This window comes from Anabrus simplex, chromosome 2, assembly GCF_040414725.1.
Source record: "Anabrus simplex isolate iqAnaSimp1 chromosome 2, ASM4041472v1, whole genome shotgun sequence".
Taxonomy (NCBI): Eukaryota; Metazoa; Arthropoda; class Insecta; order Orthoptera; family Tettigoniidae; genus Anabrus; species Anabrus simplex.
The window spans coordinates 1,205,165,452-1,205,187,290 of NC_090266.1; the positions used below are offsets into that span (position 1 = coordinate 1,205,165,452).

General features: G+C 39.0%; 1 protein-coding gene across 3 annotated transcripts in view; it reads left to right on the forward strand.

Moving 5' to 3' along the window:
- Nucleotides 1–21,839, forward strand: part of LOC136864799 (protein FAM117B) — a 467,979-nt gene that overhangs the window by 403,093 nt on the left and 43,047 nt on the right. The gene's annotated exons all lie outside the window — the stretch shown is intronic.

The following is a 21,839-nucleotide window of genomic DNA, read 5'->3' on the forward strand; positions in this document are numbered from 1 at the left end:
TAATCAGCAGGCAGTAGTCCCGTAGATGTAATGCTGTGTGGAGGTGGAAACGCCTGGAAGAAAACAGCAGGACACGATGGAGGTGTGCCGATATTACTGCAGTAGTGTAATGCGGACAGCAGAAAAAGTACTTCATTTTTCTTTGTGCAGTAAGAGACCAGTCTTCTCACTGAACCCAGCTGACCAGATTATCATAATTGAGGAGCACATGGTTATTAGGACTGCCCAAGAATTTACCAGGATCTGGGGTCAACCAAGTAAAAGCTCTGCAAACCCTACTGCGTATGGTACAGGAATAATCCATCCAAAGGAACTAAAGGAGACAGAGAGAATGAAAGCTCACATAAGATATATCAGAAGTGCTCATGCTGGTTATTTCGTCTCGCGGGCACACAGCCTTGTAAGCAGGCGGACGGGCAGACAGGCAGGCGATGAGCTTGATTTATTCAACCACTTTGATGTGGTTACATCGCAGGCATGATGGTTAATGCCAGACGAAAGCCTCCTAGTCACACTCATTCATTGTGGTGGTACCCGATTTACAAATTGTGAGAGAAACTAATGAAAAAGAAAGGATCTTGACGAATCTCACTGCAGAGAGCCAGTGGGGAGAATATTACTTTAAAATTTGTGCTAGTAGTGAACCATGCAAAACGCCTACTATGAGGGCAGTCTGTTATATTGAAAAGGCACAATGTAGAACGCTACTACAAAAAGCGAAACGTTCATTCACATGATGCTGTTGTAGGATGTGTTCAAATAAAAATGAATGAAGGTAGATTTGGAATGCTCTTTTCAGAAACTCTACAAGCAGGGAGAGCCAATAAACACTAGAACACTAAGAAACAGTAAATCCTAGCTTGAACGCTTCAACACTATATATGTTTGTATAGTCGCAAAGAGAAAAAAAAACAAAAAAAAAAAAACAACACTGTGCTGTAAAGGTTCCTCACAAATACGCTTTTCTTCAGAAACAAGCAAACCTCTAGATATGTCTGTTGCAGGTATTCAAATGGTTTTTATCTACATGGGAGGTGAATTATACTTTGATAATAATTAAAATTCAGTTGATAAAATATTAAATGCAACGAACTACATTAACATGCACTCATTCTCTTTTTGAGTGTGTCAGTTTTCTGTGAATGCATAAATATAAGAAAATAGAACCATGTCTGTTAATATCCAGTGCAGTATAAATCACCCACGAATATATATTTTTAAAAAAATGTCTTTCTTGCAATTATTTCTTTATGCTGTATTCCCATCAATATTTCGTAGCCACAATTGAATCCCACTGTGGGGCCGATGTAATAACACCCACTGTAACCGATGCCTGTTGTAAAAAGTGACTGAAAGGGGCCGAGGGCTCTAAACTTGGGGAGTGTGGGTTGGCGACCACGGGGCCCTTAGGTGAGTTCTGGCATTGCTTCCTCTTACTTATGTCAGGGTTCTCGCTTTTATATTTTCAATCCGACCTCCAACGGTCAACTCTTGCTCTTTACTGACATCATTGCTATTAGATTTCCAAGGCCTGGGGAGTCTTTCATTTTCACACCTTTCATGGCCATTGACTTTCTTTGGCTGATGCCTTCATTTTTCAAAGTGTTGGATCCTTTCCTTTTCTCTCTGATTAGTGTTAACAGAGGATGGTTGCCCAGTTGTACTTCTTCTTAAAACAGTTATCGCCACCATGACCAATACCAGTCACAATCGAACGGCACTCCTCCTTTGCTGTACCAAATGTGTTCGCTCTCTCACTTGACTGTGACGTGTGCTTGACATTTAAGCTGCCCACAGTCTTGCATGTACTTTGCAGTCATGAGAATATTTACAGTGCATTCGGTAGGTAATAGGTTCAAACCCCATTGTCGGCAGCCCTGAAGATTTTTTGCCATGGTTTCCCATTTTCACAGGAGGCAAATGGTGGGGGCTGTACCTCAATTAAGGCCACGGTTGCTTCCTTCTCACTCCTGGCCCTTTCCTATCTTGTCATCGTTATGAGACCTATCTGTGTTGGTGTGATATAAAGCAAATTTAAAATAGATATATATTTCCAGTAACATGACAAAAATGTACAAAGGGAATCATAATTATACTCTGTGATATACTGCTGGCGATGAGAATAGCAATGCTAAGGACAGTGCACTTGATGGATCCCACACCGGTGGAATGCACAAGGTATGATTGGTTGTTCAGCAGAATGCGCAGCACATACTACATGTCACTGAAAACTCTAGTAAGAGGTATAAAGTTGAGGTCAGAGAGCCACTGAGAGGTGGTTGCTTTGTTTTTCCCCGCTTTTCATGTGCACGGATGGAGTTAAAGTGCCTTGCAAGAACACTACAACATAACAAACAGAATCCACTTTTGACTGCAGGAGAATCATGGCCTATTGGAATTATGGATTATCGTACCTCAAGAGTAGTTCTCACATTGGAAGAACTTGACCACAGTGAAGCAGATATGGGATCATTGAGTCAAAGAGGGATAGGTTGAGTGATATTCAAGATCTAACTGCCCCATCGTACCAATGACCACGAGTTGATGCGCATGGTGATTACGGATCGTATAACCACATCAAACAACTTTGATCAGGATTACAGGGAAGTAGCACATCAATCTGTGTCTGCATCTATAGTTTATTGTTGTCTGCAGCCAGGCACCTATTACTGCGGTGGTCCCTGACTGCTTACCTGAGGCATCTCCAGCTGCAATAGTACGTAGAACATTGGACCTGGAGGGACAAATGGTATGCCAAGGTTTTCTTTGACAACTCCCGATTCTGCTTGCTTAAATGGTTGCATCTATGTCTGGTAGTACCGTGGTGCATGCCTGGCTGAGTGCTGCATTATGCACAGTCATACCGATCTGGCACTTGTGTGTATGGTATGGAGTGCTAATGGATTCCAGTCCTGCTCCTGCCTAGTTTGCTTTGCTGTTACACTGACCAGTAACCGGGCGAGTTGGCCGTGCTGTTAGGAGCGTGCGGCTGTGAGCTCGCATCCGGGAGGTAGTGGGTTCGAACCCCACTGTCGGCAGCCCTGAAGTTGGTTTTCCATGGTTTCCTATTTTCACACCAGGCAGATGCTGGGGCTGTACCTTAATTAAGGCCATGGCCGCTTCCTTCCCATTCCTTCCTTCATTCCCATTCCTGTCCCATCGTCTCCATAAGACCTATCTGTATCGGTGCGGCGTGAAGCAACTAGCAAAAAACACTGACCAGTAACTGTTACATTGCGGAAGTGCCATATGGCACGCATCATCCAAAAATTCCTGGATGACCACCATGTTGCATTGCCTCTTTGGCCTGCACTGGATCTCTCACCCATTAAAAACGTGTAGTCCATGGTCAGATGACAACTGTGGCTGCCACAGGCCACCAGCGACCACAGTGGGTGAATTTCGGGGCATGCATCGAAGCAGCATAGGTGGAAATACCCTAGACACATCCAGATTCTCTTCCTCCCAATTCTAAATCATGTGGCAGTGGTTATTGCTGCCCATGGTGGAGCACATAGTACTGATTTTTCCATGTTCTGTATAAATGTAAGCTTATGTCTTCATTTTTAAACCATGTTCTGTATGCCATACTGAGCTCAAAGAATAATCCTGTCACCTGTGTATGATGGGTATTCTAGCCAATAAATCTGGTTGTGATGGCTCAGTTCCTTCTTGGTGTTGCAATTTTAATTGTCAGCAGTGTTTTTATTTCTCATGTTAAATATAAAGTATAGGAAAGGCCCTAAAACTGCTAACGAAGTAAGATATTGGACATATAAAAGGTGAACTAAGTATGAGAAATACTGCTGCGTGATGCCATATTAGATACTAGCAAGATACCATGCTTCGTTTTGGTATTGTACTGAAATTTATAATTGAATGCTTAACATTTTATATATAATCCACCAAAATTCGCAATCTGACAGCAATGTTTCTCCCATTTTTCAATCTTTCTTTCCAGCAATTGATTTAGTACTTCCGCCCGGTCAGTTGGGTCCCTTAATCTTTGCCATCTTTTCCTATAAGCATTTTTAATATATATCAAATCCTTGAAGAGATCCGGCGTGGTGTCGTCTTGGGTGCCTTGGCGGTAATGAACCCGCGGCCAGACTGCATTCGTAGTTATTACCCGGCCAGGACCCGTTTCCAGCGCAGTCCGCAGATTTTGACGACAGTCCAGAACATTAACATTATTATTATTATTATTATTATTATTATTATTATTATTATTGATGTCCTGGACCCCGCAGCAAGATGCAAGACCGCTACTTGGCGGTAAATTACATCTGCTGCCATTGTCATTGCTGACAATGTGACCAGCACCATCATTGCATGTTCGCAAGTGCGCGGGATTTCTGGCGATATGAATGATTCACTTCCGTGCATTATTGACCTTATTATAGAGGTGAACAAATGCACTGTGAATATCATTCCTATCATTTATATCAAATGTGTTTAAATTTTTATTTATATGCCAGGAGAATCTACTGTAATCTAACTTTAAGTTCTCCAAAGAAAAAGATGGCTCTTGAAAACGAACCCAGGAAAGATTAAAAATGATCAGTTTATGATTCGAATAAGTACATTATGAACAGTAAAATCAATTGGTCTTGACTTGTTTTTCACCCTTCACCCCATCGCCGTTAAGTAGATTTACCCCCCTCCCCCCCCCCCCCAAAAAAAAAGAAGGCGTGTTTCTTTATGTTTAAAGGCGATTCCAAATACCAATGTTTACGCCTGTTACCTTCAGTTTTGAGATATAAGTATCCCCATAAAAATCATTCACTTTTTTTTTCCACTTCCTTTTAACCCCCCTCCCCCTCCCCTTGAGTGAATTTTCGGGGAAGAAAATACTTGTTTCTATAATAGTAAAGGATCTTCTAAATACCAATTATCATGCCTGCAACATCTTCAGTTTTTGAGATATGTGTCCTCATGAAAGGAATTCAACTCCTTTTCACCCCCCGCCCCCCAAGATGATTTCGCCCAAAAAACGTGTTTTTCTTTGTTTTTAAAGGAGATCCACATACCAATTTATCAATTCTTTCACCTCCTTCCACCCCCCCTCCCCCCCACACACTTCATTGGATTTTCCGAGAATACATGTTTCTTTACTTTTAAATCAGATTCCAAATACTAATTTTCACGTCTGCAAAATCTTTTTTTTTTTTTTTTGAGATAATAGTATCTTCATACAAATAATTCAACTAATTTTTCAATTTCCTCTCCCCCCCTTAAATGGATTTCCGAAAACAAAATATACGTATTTCTTTACTTTTATAGGAGATTGCAAATACCAAATTTCACGTCTGTAACATCTTCAGTTTTTGAGATATCAGTATCCTAATTAAAATAATTCAACCCCATTTTCAGTCACTTTTACCCCCTCCCCACCCACTTGGATTTTCTGAAAACAAAAAAATACATGTTTCTGTATTTTTAATAGAGATAAAAAACATTTTTCACCTCTGTAACATGTTAAGTTTTTGAGAATTTCACCCACTTTTTAGTTCCCCTTAAGTGGAGTTTCCAAAAACAAATCACCTATGTTTCTTTACTTTTACAGGAGATTCCAAATACCAATTTTTACGTCTGTAACATTTTACATTTCTGAGATATACTGTAGATATAGTCTTTCTAAAAATTCACCCCAATTTGTCACTCCTGTTTTACCCCCATTCATTGGATTTTCCAAAAACAAAAAATACGTTTCTTTATTTTTAAAGGAGATTCCAAATACCAATTTTCAGGTCTGTAATGGCTTCATTTTCTGAGATATAAGCATCATCATTAAAGGCATACAACCAGTTTTTTACCCTTCTTCACCCCTCCTCTTGGGATTTTCTGAAAACAAAAAAGTACATTTTTCTTTATTTTTAAAGGAGATTGTAAGTACTAATTTTTACATCTGTAAAAGTTTACAGATTTGAGATACAGATACTCATTTCAAAAATTCACCCCCCCCCCCCCTTTTCACCCCCTTAGCGATGGAATATCCAAAAATCCTCCCTTAGTTAGCACCTACATTGTAATATAAATGTATCCTCAAAATTTCATTTCTTTTTGTTCAGTAGTTTTGGCTCGGTGATGATGAATCAGTCAGTCAGGACATGTTCTTTTATATGTATAGATTTGCAGTAACATGACAATATCACACTTCACTCTGCTATAATCATTTTTTAATTACACAAGCATGCTGCTTGTACCTCTTATTGAATATCTGAGGTGTTGAAACAACTTTCATTAGTCAGTAATGGGAAACAATTTAGTAATTAATACCATGCATGATAGTAGTGCTCAGTCATTACTGCTTGGTATTTTCTGAAGAATTTAGGCATGACAAGACTGAAAGCTTTGCAGTAAAGCCATGAGGTGTCAGGGCAGTCAAAGTTCACCAAGGTTTGTTGGGTACTGGCTTTGCAGGTAAGGGAGGACTAGAAAGAGAAGAATGCCCCTTCGGTGTTCATTTCTACAGTACTGCCAACCAAAGAGAGTGAAACAAAGGGGAAAAGTAATAAATCAAGCTTATTCTGAACAATATTAAGTTCATACATATATTGTAGATGTAAATGAAGAGTGAGGACAAGGCAGCCAAGCACCCAAAAGAACTTCTGCCGAAAGTATGTAGACTCGTCATTACACGACATTTTGAATAATCTAGTATTCTTAGTTCATGCTTTGATTAGCCTAATTATTTTCGTGCTTTTGATCAAGACTCCTCATAAGGAAGATATGCAGCATGAGCATAGCATGGAGGATGCGGAGTACTGCTGCATACATTACTTGAGATAAAATCAGGTATTTTCCTAGTTATCTCTTTTGTACTGTTCATGCTGCATCAATGGTTATGCCATGAAATGCTATTCACTGTTAAAAATGCACCTATTTACAAATCTCAGCACTACTTATGATGGAAACAGCTTGCAGAGAAGTTCATCTTGAAAATACTAAGTACTGGCAGCATACAGATATTAAAATTGCCAAAGCAGCTTTTACAGTTGATTCATTCAGTTGGAGAGAAAACTTGGTGCATTGGATTCATGTACCTTTCATATCCTGTGCTAAGTCCCCAACTTGTCTTGAGATTGTTTTTTCTTTTTTTGTGTGTGTTTACTAGTTCCGTGTATTCTCATGCTAGGCTTCAACGGTGGTATGGACTTCGACAGTTTGGAGTAAACAACTAAGTTAAATGCCATTAGAGCCCTTATGTTAACTGCTTTTGAGTGATATCACATCCTTTTTTGAACATGGGTATGTGCACTGTACACTGGAATATCAGTTAGTTTGCACATATATTCCAGATGGACCCCTTGAAACTGACTGCATTTTCTGGAAGCTTTGCACCATTTGCTAATTACTTTACCAAAAGTGATGCATAGTTTGTTGTTACTGGTCTCAATAAACCCCATATGCAAAGATGGGTCAAACTAAGTGTACCTTTCTCTCTTACACTAGAGTCCCGTTAATCCGAAAGTCTGGTTAATTCGAACTGAAATATTAAATTTAAAAAAAAATATTTTCCTTATAGAAATGAAAGAACATGTTATAGAACGAAGATTTCCTTGCATTTTATTAGTCATATTTTACTAGAATAGCATAATGTAAACATAATTACACATCATAGACCATCAATCACTGGTCGTTTATCTTTACAAAGACTGTTAGCTTCTTTTGCCATAGTGATTGGAACCTACTCGAAGAAGCAGTGTTAAACCAGCGTCTCATAAACATCACATCAGTGGGCGTAGCAGCGGAGTGTTGCTCGATGTAGTGTACGGCAAGTTCTAAGGCGGCCGTGCCATCTGAATGTGACACTACTTGTTCATTGTGATCTTCTTCGTCGTCACTCTGTTCCTCATCAACTCCAGATTCTTTCTCCAACATAGCTACAATTTCTTGGTCTGTTTGTAATTGATCACAGTCAGCTTCCATCAACTCGCTAATGTCATTTTCATTGGCTTCCTCACACCCAAGAAGTTTTTGAACAATTTCCAGGAGATTGACATTTGCAGATGCTTCCACTGGACTCGTGATGAATGCGAGACTCGGCCACAATTTCTTCCATGTTTTCCTCATGAGCTGCTCACTGACACCCTCCCATGCCTCTGCTGCCCAGTAACCCACGTCCTTTACATTCACGTAAAAAAATTCCTGCGGGAGAAAATCCTGGCACCTAGGCGTCTCAGGAAACCGTAAAAGTAGTTACGGGACGTAAAAACAATAACATTATTATTAGAAAATATTTCCGGTTAATCCGAAAATTTCATAATCTGAACAGACTCTGGTCCCAATCAGTTCGGATTAACGAGTCTTTACTGTACTTTCCTGGAACACTGGTCCCAAGGAACTAGGTAGTTGGATCAGCACTTGCAGAGGCTCTGTTACATCCACTATTGCTAATTCCTCCAAGAAACGCTTAATTTTATGTGGCAATTCGTGCACTAAAATCTGCTCCATATTCTTCCACACTACAATTGAAAAATAATATTGTTATCATCTGGAAAAATACAGTCATAAAAACTTAGTAAGGATGCATCTAACAGAATACTTGGTCATACATGTAAACTTTTGATGCTTCTACTGCTATTAAACATCCTGTGAATGAGATGTTGACAGTTTTATTCAAGAATATTCTGAACCACTATATAGGTTCTCCTAAAAGTATGCAATAGCCAGGCAGTGAGGTTTCAGATTGGAAGGTCCAAAAACATCTTTAATACCGTATAATTGTTTACAACAAAGAGAGATTGAACTGCATACATTAAAATCACTTTAGAATAAGTAACAGTGGACCGTCATTTTGTTTGTTTCAATTCTTGACTGAATAATGACAACTGTAGCTGACCAAAAAAAAAAAAAAAAATTAGAGGCTTTAAAATGCAATAGACACTTTCTTTGGAAAGATGATCTGGAAATGTAGCAAAGTTTATAGAAGAGAAGAGGTTAACTGTGTAGTATTTCTGTTTGGGTTTACTATTATCTGCGCACTTTTTAACGATAGATTTACACCCTAGTGCTGAATCGGTCAACTTCGGTTATCTTCGAGATTCGTATTGGCAACCTTTGAAACACAATCTAAGAATCGCTTATCATCGCTGTGCGACATCTGGCGTACACTTTAAGTACTCGTACTGTTGTTTACACAGCAAAGCCAAACTATAGAATTCATGCTAGGAACACGTTTTGCATCAGGAAATGTCATTTAGTATAATTTATTGTGTGTGTGACACAGTTGTTGGCTTAATAAAGGTTTAGAAAATTCATATCGATCGATCATATTATCGATTCAATTCAGATTTCATTTCCATTCAGTTGGCAGTACTACCGGAACTGACAGTGCTCCCTTCTTACTCCTCAACCGAGTACAAAAATCTATCACTAAAAAGTGCACGTACAATACATACATTGTGATTCTGACAAGGTACTGCTAGTCAAAGACACACAACATGAATATTAATAACAATGTTTTGTTTGAAATATTATGTTGGTTTTAAGAGATGCTAATGACAGAATTTTTCTCTGGGGAAGGATTCTTTATAGTGCCTGACACAGGGTATTCACATCTATGCACTCTTAAATGCCAAGTACCCGGCGAGTTGGCCGTGCAGTCAGGACGCGCAGCTGTGAGCTTGCATCCAGGAGATAGTGGGTTCGAATCCCACTGTCGGCAGCCCTGAAGATGGTTTTCCGTTGGTTTCCCATTTTCACACCAGGCAAATGCTGGGGCTGTACCTTAATTAAGGCCACAGCCATTTCCTTCCCCTTCCTAGGCCTTTCCTATCCCATCGTTGCCATAAAACCTATCTGTGTCGGTGCGACGTAAAGCAAAAAAAAAAGCCAAGTGACTGTATGGGGATTCGGTCTTGCTACTTCGAGCTTGGAGAAGAGTCTTGTTAATTTCCCTTTGCAGCTGGTCACATAACAACCTCTTTACTCCATATTTGTCATCCTCATCAAGCTGACATGAGAAACAACACAGTCTGTGGCACAATAAATGGTGACTCGCCCATTCTAGTTACTGCATACGTATAGTCCATGGCTCGACAAATACAAAATTTTGAGATCTGTCGTATATTTCTCTTTTCTACCTCTTCATGGAGCACTAGGAAACACTTCATGGAGCACATTTTAGGGATGCTTAAATTGACCTGTTCCATCCATCATGGGTACTTTTCTTTGCTAGTGGCTTAACATCTTGCTAACACATTGAAGGTTTTCTGCAATGCAAGGATGGGAAAGGGCTAGGATCGGGAAGGAAGCAGCCGTAGCCTTAATAAAGGTACAGACCCATTATTTGCTTGGTGTGAAAATGGTGAAATCATGGAAAACCATCTTCAGGGCTGCCAGTGGTGCAATTTAAACCCACCATCTCCCAAATGTAAGCTCACAGCTATGCGACCCTAGCCACAAGGGTAACTAGCTCGGTATCGTGGATACTGGGAGTGTCAGTCGATAGATAACCCTTGAATTGTAATCTTAATGTCAACGAACTTCACATGTCTTGCTCTTTTATGTGAAATGTTCATAGTATTTTCATATCTTCAATAATTGTTTAGAATTCTCATTATTTTTCAAGTCATTGATACATAAACTGGTTTGTTGCAACCCTGTATGTCACCCTTTTGAGGGTTATCAAGATTATCAGCACGTAAAAGAACTCTTGCAGGACACAATTCTGACATCTTGACATCTCTGAAAACCGTAAAAATTGTTAGTGGGGATAGAAAACCAATAACATTATTATTATAATTATTACATAACTCATCACTACACATCACATCTCATCTTCAACATTCTTTGATAACGCTGCATATCACACCAGTTATTGTCCTTTCGTCCTCTGTACAGTGCCATGCTCCAAACATATGTCTTCAGAAAGATCTTATTAATATGCATGTCTATGATTGAGCACATTTCCTTGCTTAACCCTCTTGCACTCCGCGTATATGCAGCAGTTTGCTGAAAGCAGCTCAAACTAATTTTTGTAATTTTCCAACCAAATTACAAAAAATCAACAGCTGAACAGTTTAACACATATTAAAATAAATTACACCAAATATATAGGAAACTGTGAGCATTTCAAAAAAGGATATACCTTGGATGCATTATTGGTGAAGCTGAAAGAAACTATTAAACTTAGAAAGTAATTCTTGAAAAAAAAAAAAAAAAAAAAGTTTCAATGACAAGAAGATCAGACATTATTGTGTCTTTCTTCTCTACTCTTAAACCTGTAGGAATGAATGTTGAGTTCTGAATAATTTGATATCAGTATGAATGTGTGTGCTGCAATTCACTCATGAAGTATGACACTAAGTTATTCACTGTACACGTGACTCTCATCGATGTCAGGTTCTTCGTAATCCAATGCACAGTGATCAGCTATGACTGTGCAGAAATCTTCAGGAGTAAAATCGTCGCTTCCCACATAACGGGAATCACTTTCGACAAAGAAGTCACTTTTACTGTCTAAATCATCTGAAAATTCAAGGATATCAGAATCATTCGGCCTTGAACACAGCCCAGCCATTACAAGAAAAAGATGACTCAAGCACATGCTATAATGGAGTAATGAGAAGATGTATAATTATGGTTCGAGGAGTACAGAGAACATATAATATACCAAAGAAACCAACCAAAAACAGATCCACGCAATAGCAACTTCAAACCACCACAACATAAACTTTCACAGTCATCAGATTTCATTTGTTGAAAATAAAAATATTTCGTAGGGCTGTTGGATCTGTTTGTTGAGTAAAATACAAATTCAGTGCTATAATTTACTGTCGTGATCATGTTACCATTTAACAGCCACACAAATGACCAAAATCCCTAAATAGGACAGAGCCAACGTATCAGCACCGTGAGTGATCTGACCATAACATCTTGCGCCGATAGATCGGCACGCCGAGTGCAAGAGGGTTAATAAAGACCTCCTTTGCCTGTGCTAGTCTGCATTTCATATCTTCCTTAGTTCTGCTGTCATTAGTCACTCTAATACCTGAATGTTCCTACCTGCTTTAAGCATTTTCTTATCTGTATTTCCTACATCACTTAATTTCATTCTACTGCATTCCATTACTTTTGTTATTAACTTATCTACTTATGTATTTATCAATTATTGGTATTTACGAGGCTTGTTCAAAACTGAAAATTGATAATAAATCTTCAGGGGCTACCTACAGCTAGTTAGCTTTGTCTCCCCTTACCTATTTATACAATGCTCCCAAGCAGTCCTAGTAGGCAATTTGGGGTATTGCTCGCAGTTCTGCCCTTGATTTCGGTTTGATCTCTTGAATTGACTGAAATCAGTATCCTGTCAGGGCGAGTTTCAATTGAGTGAATGGAAAGAATTCTGTTCAGGCTAGATCAGGTAAGCAGGATGGACAAGGAAGCACAATTGTCTTCATATTTCTCAGAGATTCACAAATCAACAGCGATGTGTGATGGAGGCTCCAGAAGTTGCTTCTACACAAGTCTGGTCCTTCCCTCCTGATATTTTCTCTCCATTGTCTCAAGACTTTGAGATAATACCAGCAGTTTATAGTTTGATCCTCAGGTGGAAATTAATGATGCACAATACTGTTGATATTTAAAAAAAAAACGAACAAAACTTTGGTGTCTGACCTGACCTACTGCACTTTTTGATTTGGAGCGAACTTTTTTCTCACTACTGTGTGTGTGTAAATATTTTCCCCAGTCTGAAGCAGAAGTGAATGTTGATATGCTACTCATAATATTCAGACTTCTCAAGAATAGCAACACATAATCTACACACTCGTAAACTAACAGCTAGTTAACAATAACTAATTGTATCAAGAATGCACAGTAAATGGTTAGTTACATAGGAAGGATACCACTATACAACACCACATATCAAAGACCACGAAGGCTATGCGTTAGCACAGTATTTTCATAGCTTGGTTATTTCTTGACCAGGCCTGGTATTCTTCAAGTTTGTATCCAGAACATTCAATCATTTCTCTAGATCCTGTACAGACTTTGATAAGATAACAATATGTATGTTGAGTCCTCACCTCGAAGGCTGGTTAGTTCCCCAACAGATCCACCCTCAGCTGTCGTAGAGAGCCTAGGTATCACTGATGAGGCATTCTAGAAAATTGAGGTGTGAGATAGTTTCCTGTTACTTTCCTCACTGAGCGTGGAGGTGCTCTTACATATTAGTAGGACCCAGATTCATATGCGCTAAAATCTCAAAAAATATGCATGCACATATGCACTAAAAATGTTGAAAACATGCACTAAAAATTGAACAACATACCCTTACCAAACGTATTATTTATTTTAAATCGGTCTTAAACTGACAAACATGTTTCATTCCTTGCAAAAAGATGCATGGCAGTAGATTATCAAGAGTTTTTCGATATTTTCAGGGGTCAATGATTTTCTGTTGTTGGAGAGAATTAATTTCTACACTGAAAATGATCGTTCTACGTCGATGGACGTAACTGGGCAATACTTGTACACTGGCACTGACTGCTCAGAACATTCTTCTGACAAAGACTGCCTGATTCCACTTATGTAGTTTCTTATGGATTGAATCTTCTTCAGTCTTGGGTTTGAGTCCAACACCGCACTGAGTTTCCTTTTAACTTTTTCTTCAGTTTCACCAGGGACACCATTTAAAGAACTAATGGTGTTTTGAATTAACTGGCGGGATTTTGTAGGGGTACACCACGAGTTTCTAGGCCCTTAATCACCTTCGAATGTGATGAATAATGCACATGGATGAAACTGATATCTTTATATACAGTTTCAGATTCAAATGCTCACGTTGCTTCACGAACACACGCAGTATGACTGTCGTCAATACTTTTAACTACATCTTTCACTTCATTAAAGTTCTCTTGGTAGAACGATACTGCGGATAACCAAGTTCCCCATCTTGTGAGAACAGGTTGCAGTGGAAGAGAAACCTGAGGCAGATGAGTTTTTTACAACTCTACAGGAGCCGGTGCTTTTAGGAACAGTTTTTTTCTCACTTGAAATTCCTTTTTTGACAGATGGAAAGAGGGTACGTATCTCTTCTGCAATACGATGCAATCCAAGGGCCGAACATGTGACATGGATTATATTTGGAAAAAATACTCAAAGAGATTGACCAGCTTTCAACATATACGAAGCTGCATCTGTGACTAAAAGGCGCACTTTGTAACAATCACTCTACGATTTACTAGGCCACAGAAGTCGCAGAGCATCGTTAACAAATCTTGCAACTGTAGCGTGGTTGGTTTTTTCTACCACTTTGCACGAAAGTAAATGAGGTTTGCCGGGTTCTTCCAGACATAATTTACCCACTATGAAGTTCGCAATGTATCGACCACACAAATCAGTTGTTTCATCTGCCGATATCCAGACACAATTCCCTCCTATGTCAGATCGTATCGAATCAACATCAGGAGCGCACAGTGAACGTGATTATTTCTTGCTAAGGGTAGATTCATCTGGTATCTTTTGATTAGCCTGTACTTTTCAAGAAACGAATGTAGATGTGGGATTATTCAATTTATGCAGTGGAACGTTGCTGCATACAAAAGCTTTACAAATATTAGCAGAAAATGAACTAATTTCACACTGTGTTTTCTTGTGGGTTAAAAGTAGCTGTTGCGGATTCTTACTCTGGTCTTTTGATTTGAGATGTGAAGCTGTTTTCAAATGCTGATCAGTTTGAATTTTTTTTATCACATTTTACACTCTTGTTGCACACTTGACAATATACTACATCACCGTCACTTGTATAGTCACTATTACCTGATATCCATTGTTTAATTAAAAAGGATCTAAAGCTCTTATATCTAGGCATTTTTACAGTTTAATCTGGTAAAACACTAAGTTAACAGATGAACGCACTTGTTTAAGCAAACCTTGGGTGGCTACTGTAAGGAGAAAGGAATGTCAGAAAGAAGGATATAGCTGTTGTGAAATGGGTCATTATCCGTCTAGCTGCTTGTATTGTGACACTGAAAGCCCTTTCCTTGATCAGGGGAAGGCGTCTCGTGTTGCCGAGTGATGTAAAACATATAGAGTTTATTAGATTTTTAATTTCATTCAGAAATTTTAGATAATCGATCACACAAAAGAGAAAATTATACCTTTATATGTACTAACATTCAAAATGTGCACAAACATTCAAAATATGCATTTGCGCATATGCATTTTAAAAATATCCGCACCCTACATATTAGTCTGCGAAGACCATTGAAATGTTTGCTCCAGCTGACCTTATATGCAACACTTTCACATCATTCATCTCGGGGACTAGCTGTGGAAGGAAAAGTGATGGTTGCATTAGTTACACCTCTGCTACTTTCATATTGTCGAAGTCAAGAATGAGAACTGAGACAGGTCATTGAAGGTAATGAATTTGATACAGCTCATACCAGAAGAGACAGTGCTATACAATATACCTCGGAAGAGATGGATCTGGGCTGAAGATAATGGTACCGTACACATCTTTCAATTTTTGATATCCTCTCCCTCAATTGTGGTACTTTTTCAAATTTCAAAATTAATTCCTTCACTGTTTTTTCTATATAAACATTCAAAGGACAGGGAAAGAGGAACAGACATCAATGATGAAACCTCGTGAGGTAGTGAAGCATATGAACATGAAGTATTATAAAAATTGAATTGAACTGACAGGCTGTTTATTTTTCTATTAAATCTAATTATTGTCAATACTATTGCAACAATAACTTCTGGCTCTTGTTCTGAATAGTAGTCTTCATTCATGTTCTTGGAAAAAAAAAAAAAAAACATGGCACTACAGCCCTTGAAGGGCCTTGGCCTACCAAGCGACCGCTGCTCAGCCCGAAGGCCTGCAGATTACGAGGTGTCGTGTTGTCAGCACGACGAATCCTCTCAGAGTTATTCTTGGCTCTCAAGACCGGGGCCGCTATCTCACAATCAGATAGCTCCCCAATTCTAATCACGTAGGCTGAGTGGACCTCGAACCAGCTCTCAGGTCCAGGTAAAAATCCCGGACCTGACCGGGAATCGAACCCGGGGCCTCCGGGTAAGAGGCAGGCACGCTACCCCGTACACCATGGGGCTGGCGTTCATGTTCTTGAAGTGGCATTAAAATAATGTTGAACTTTTCATCATCATCATCTTAAAGATTCTCCGGTTGCCCCCTCCATCCCATCCCATCCTCCCCTTGTACCACTCTACCACTCTTGTTACACTAACTTGTCCCAATCATGTTCTCTCTTCAGTACATCCTTCTTCACTGAATCAATATACTTTCTTCTTGGTCTTCTCACAGGTCAGCTTAGTTCTACGTCTCTTTCAGATACCCTCACAGTTCTGTTTGTTGGCATCCCCTTCATGTGTCCAAATCACTTCAGTCTCAATTCCTGGATCTTGTCCTTCCTAGTCTCTAATTTCATTTCAGCTGTCTGGAGTTTAGAATTATCCCTATTGGTCATTGTGGTGATTTCAAAGTTGCTGTATGCAAGAATTGGTATATTGTTGCTGTGCGAGCAATACCTCCTATCAAACAATGCTCTACGTATGCATTATTTTCCTTAACACTGGTCACACCTCCCAGCCATACATGAATATGCAGTCCATTAGAACAGTGTTCGTTGCATTCATTTTCCTATGTCAATTTGTAAAAGAACATTAACCTTATTGTACTCTACTGTAGGAATGTATATTTTCATTAATTATTTATGCACTCCTACAGTATAATGCATTTAAGGTTCATTTTCTTTTAAACGTTAGCACAGGAAACATATCCATCTGTGGCTGGGAGACGTGATCAGTCTTGAGGATGATGGTAAATAAGAACAGCATTGTTTGATACAAGGTATTGCTCGTGCAGCGACGATATAATGAGACTTGTAGATAGTCATCTTTGTTTTTAGAGGTACCTGTTCATCCCACAGCAGCCACTGTAGCTGTTGGCAGAATTGTGTCGCTGTGTTGATTCGATTGTTCACGTCATGTTTTGCTGGGTTGTCTTTTGAGACAGTGCTACTCAAGTACTTGAAATCTGGGATACTGTCCAGCTTTGCTTCATTGAGCGTGAAAACTGGTTTATCTCCTTCCTTCTGCACTGCCATCACCACTGACTTTGTGTTGCTGAGCAATACTTCATATCCCTCAATGCTCTTCCTATCCGTTATTTTCCTTAAGACTGGTCACGCCTCCCAGCCACACATGAATATGCAGTCCATTAGAACAATGTTCATTGCATTCATTTTCCTATGTCACTCCTAATCTCATTACTATGGCTTTGCAGTCTCTCGTCCAATTTCCCTTCTCATTTACTCCAAATGGTAACTTCATCTGTGAATACGAAGGCTTGTAGGCCATCATGTCCTTTTCTTTTAAGTGATTTCATTATGACATCCATCATGATGATGAATAGAAGAGATGACAACAAACTGTCCTGCTGCACTCCTCTCTTTGTTTCAAACCAATCTGAAAAACCACCACGTACTTGAACACAGCTTCTGTACATCTTCACTTTTTGTCTATGAGACTGCTGTCTCGCACCTGCAGTTCGGCACAATTTTATGTCTGCTACTCAAGCTTAATAATGTTATGACAAAGTTTAAATGTTGAAAATCTTACCTGGAATTGCTTTTAAAGCAGAGATATGTTCATTACGATAGCCAGGGACCCATCAACCCATCCCCAGATATACATTTACTTTTATAACCTAATGCAGTGTTCTCCCCAGAAATTTTTGTTAGCCGGGTGGCAGGAATGAGTAGCTGGGTGGGGAATACTACATAAAAAATGAATATGATAACATTTCAATTTATTCCCCTCAGGGCATTAACAATATCTAATAATAATAGATATAAGAGTAAACAAAATGGAAAGTGTATTTCATATGACAAAAATATATAGGCCTATATACAATAAGAAATTTCTAACCTGGAACTTGAAATTTAAGACATTATAAAACAGTGGTCAGGCCAGAAATTTTATATGCAGCAGAAACCCTTAAACTTACAAGAATTGGGAATCTTGAAAAATTAGAAGAAGTTGAAAAAAGAATTTTGAGAAAAATACTGGGACCTATAAGAAACAATGCCGAATTTTTACTACGATCAAACAGAGAGTTATATTTAAAAGTTGAAAAATTGACAACTCTAATGAAGAAAAGTTCTTTGGACACATTTATAGAATGAATAACAATGGACTAACTAAACAGATCTTCAACTTATTGAACAGTTACAAATTCAAGCCAATGTCGTTCATTGAAATTGAAAAGGATATGAAAAACACTGGAATTAAAACAGATACGATAGAAAACAGAACACGCTTCAGAGAAGTGATACGAAAGGCAATTTCAGAAGAGAAAGAAATAACAACTGGAAGAAAATGGACTCAAAAGGAAAAGGAACAGCATTCTCAGAAAATGAAGAAAGTTTGGAAACGAAGAAAGTTAAATGCAAAGAAAAGTAGCCAAAGTTGATTTATCGTACCCTCAAAAGGGTTATTCGAATAACATAATATGGCCTCACAGCTTGTGTGTGCAAGCCTTTTAATTCGACACCATCTGGCTGCTTGCTTGTCAATTTCGACGTTCCTTTTTACTCTATGCCCTGCTAAATGGCAGAGTAAACCGAATATCTCTTGGGCATCTGTGGCTGAGATTTACTGAATGTTGTCAAGTAAACATCAAATGTATCACCAGAGAGATTGTTAACTTGCCGACATCGTACGACACGGAGTGTCGAATGGACTGTTTCCCGTCCTTCAAAAATCCGACTACCTCTGCCGGGTTTGAACCCACTATCTAGGGATTCGGAGGCCGACACTACCACTGATCAACAGAGGGTATTAATAATGATACCACACAGGTAAACATTAACTGAAAAATTGAACCTTTTTGTGTTATTATCATGAACAAGACATAACAAAAAGTATTTTGAACTTCTAGTTTTCTACTGCTCGCTCATAATCATGTAACAATGGGGCTTTCCATTCAGTGGCTGTGGGGTGCCATGCGGGTTTTTGACATCGTGCGGAATTGCGTGCTCGTATGCGATTCCACGCTAATCCAGACACCGCTCGCACACCACACTATGTGATAGTCAAGCTAAACATGTACACTCCGATACAATTGATACAATTATGCTGACAATAATGAAGATTTATCATTTATATAAAAAAATTTACAGTATTTACATTTCAATTTGGAGCACCCAATGACTCGGATGCTAGATTATGTTAGCCAGGCTTTCTGTAAAATCGGCGGGGCAGTGTGCCATTTAAAAGGTCCTGGGGAGAACACTAATGAAAAGTTGCATGCGCCATTGTTCATTAGTTCAGCCACCACTAGCATTCTCGTTGGCTGAGATATAATGGGAAATTACGTCATTCCCACAAATCAACACGCAGATTCTGTTACCAACCAGCGCAGAATAAAAAACTTGTAAGGCAGAAGGTGCACACACATGTAAATAAAAGCTGTAAAGAAAACAGTGTGGAATACAGAACAACATTTTCTTTTGAAACATACCTTAATGCACCCTCATGTTTTAAAGGAACATTCTTTTAAACAGGAATTCCGTTAGAGATAGCCTACAAAGTGGTAATTTTTGCTGCCAAATTGTGGAATGGAGTAGTTTAGTTTATTGCCTTTTTTATATGGCGGGGCTCAGGCTATGAAGCCTGCTATTATGCCAAACCATATTATACAACAGCTTTATACAATTTACAGAATAATGAACATAAAATCATTTTCTACACATATTTCTAAAAAATCACTAAAATTAATTTACTTAACCTCTATAATTTTGTATCCTTATTGAAAATTAAGAACTAATTATTACTTTTTTACATTAGTGAGATCTACTTTATACATATTTGAGTACCACATTAAACATTTCCTTTTAAATAGCCTTGGATTGCCTATGCCTCTAATTCCAGCTGGGATTGAGTTCCAAGAACATATGGTAGCAGGTATTAATGAGTTGTTGTATGAGTTACTGTGGTGAATGGGAATGGGCAAGAGGGAACATGTGGATGACCTTGAGAAAGCTCTATCAGAAGGGGAGAGGTATTTAAAGTCTGTTCTAAGATAGTCTGGTTTGCTTGTTTGCAGAATACTGTGGAGAAGGGAAACAGCGTGGTATTTACGTCGTTCAGTCAATCTTAGCCATGACAGCTGAGAGAGGAAAGGGCTAATATGAGTTTGAATTTGGATATTTAATACGAATCGAGCACAAGCATTGTACGCTCGCTGTAGTAGTTGCCATGTTGCATATGCCTCCGCTGATGGCACGGATGGCCTGTTGTTAGGTATCATCCTCCTACTGTTTCCTCTTTTCACCACTATCAAATTTGGAGGATTATGCCTCCAAGACCCTACCCCCAGCTCAATGCTTTTTTTTCACTAGCTGGACTTGACCAATCCAGACCAATGTTTTTGTCATTATCGGGCATACTTAATTAATTTACCATTTAGTCACTATTGAACATAGAATGTGCTGCTGTTGTCCTAGGTTTTGCTACAGGCCTGTTGGCTGCTTTGTGAGCCTAATCTGTGAGCTTATGCCCCCAGACCCCCTTTGCTTGCCAAGCACAATGCTTTTGTCACTAGCCAGATCTAAAAATGTAGACCAATGGTCTTGTCCCTAGTTCCTAATTTGGTAGCCTTATGCAGCGCACTGTCACATTCTCGAAAGAATTAAACAGATAATGGATTCGAGCCTCGCGGTCAGCAGCCCTGTAGATGGTTTTCTGTGGTTTCCCATTCTCACACCAGGCAAATGCTGGGGCTGTACCCTAAATATGGCCACGTCCACTTCCCTCCTACTACTAGCCCTTTCCTATCCCATTGTCGCCATAAGACCTATCTGTGTCAGTGCGAAACTTGTAATTAAAAACCGGAAGACAGTCATTCCACACCTAGATACTGCACTTCATGTGGTGCCTGCTGGTATTAATGTTTAGTAGCACATAGTAAGACTTTGCCTGCAGTTCTGTTTAAAAGAATGTTCCTTTTAAACATGAGGGTGCTTTAAGGTATGTTTCAAAAGAAAATGTTGTTCTGTATTCCAGCCATTGTAACTATACTGTGTTACTTTATGGCTGTCCTTCTTTTTTTTTTTTTCATATTTTTAATATTAAGCCTGTTTCTTCTACATAATTCGAACAGTTGTTTTCGTGAGTTTCTGCTCCCACGACTTTTAGTGACACTTTGTTTTACGGGGTGAGGAGTAAGGAGGGAGCGACAATGGTTCCGGTAACACTGCCAACTGAATGGAAATGAAATCTGAATTGAATCGATAGTATGATCGATAGATATGAATTTTCTAAACCGTCGTTTCCGTGTAGGAGTTTTAGGTTGTTCCTGTGATGTACTTTGATTTTCCTCACTCATGTTCAAGCATAACCTATATTTTGACTTTGCTGTGCAAATAACAACAGTATTTAAAGTGTTGTAATTGTACTGCCAGATGTCTCACGGCGATGCATAATCAGTTCATATTTTTTGTGTCAGAGGTTGCCAATACGAATCTCGAAGATAACCGAGGTCTACCGGTTCAGCACTAGGGAGTCGAAGCATCACTAAAAGTTTTGCAGACAATAAATTATTTCCTTGTGTACACTGTCATAGGCTTTCTGAAGGTCCAAAAATACAAAGGTTGGAACTTAAATAGTGGCAACTATTTATTTACAACAGATAGAAAAGAGTTACATGTTAGCAACCTTTAGTGTCCTTCAATGTAGTCACCAGCGTTGTGTATAACTCGTTGCCAGCGATGTGGAAGTCATAGTATACCTTTAGCAGAGCCTGTTCTGTTGATGATGCGAATGGATCGGTCTACTGCCTGTCGAATCTCTGCAACAGT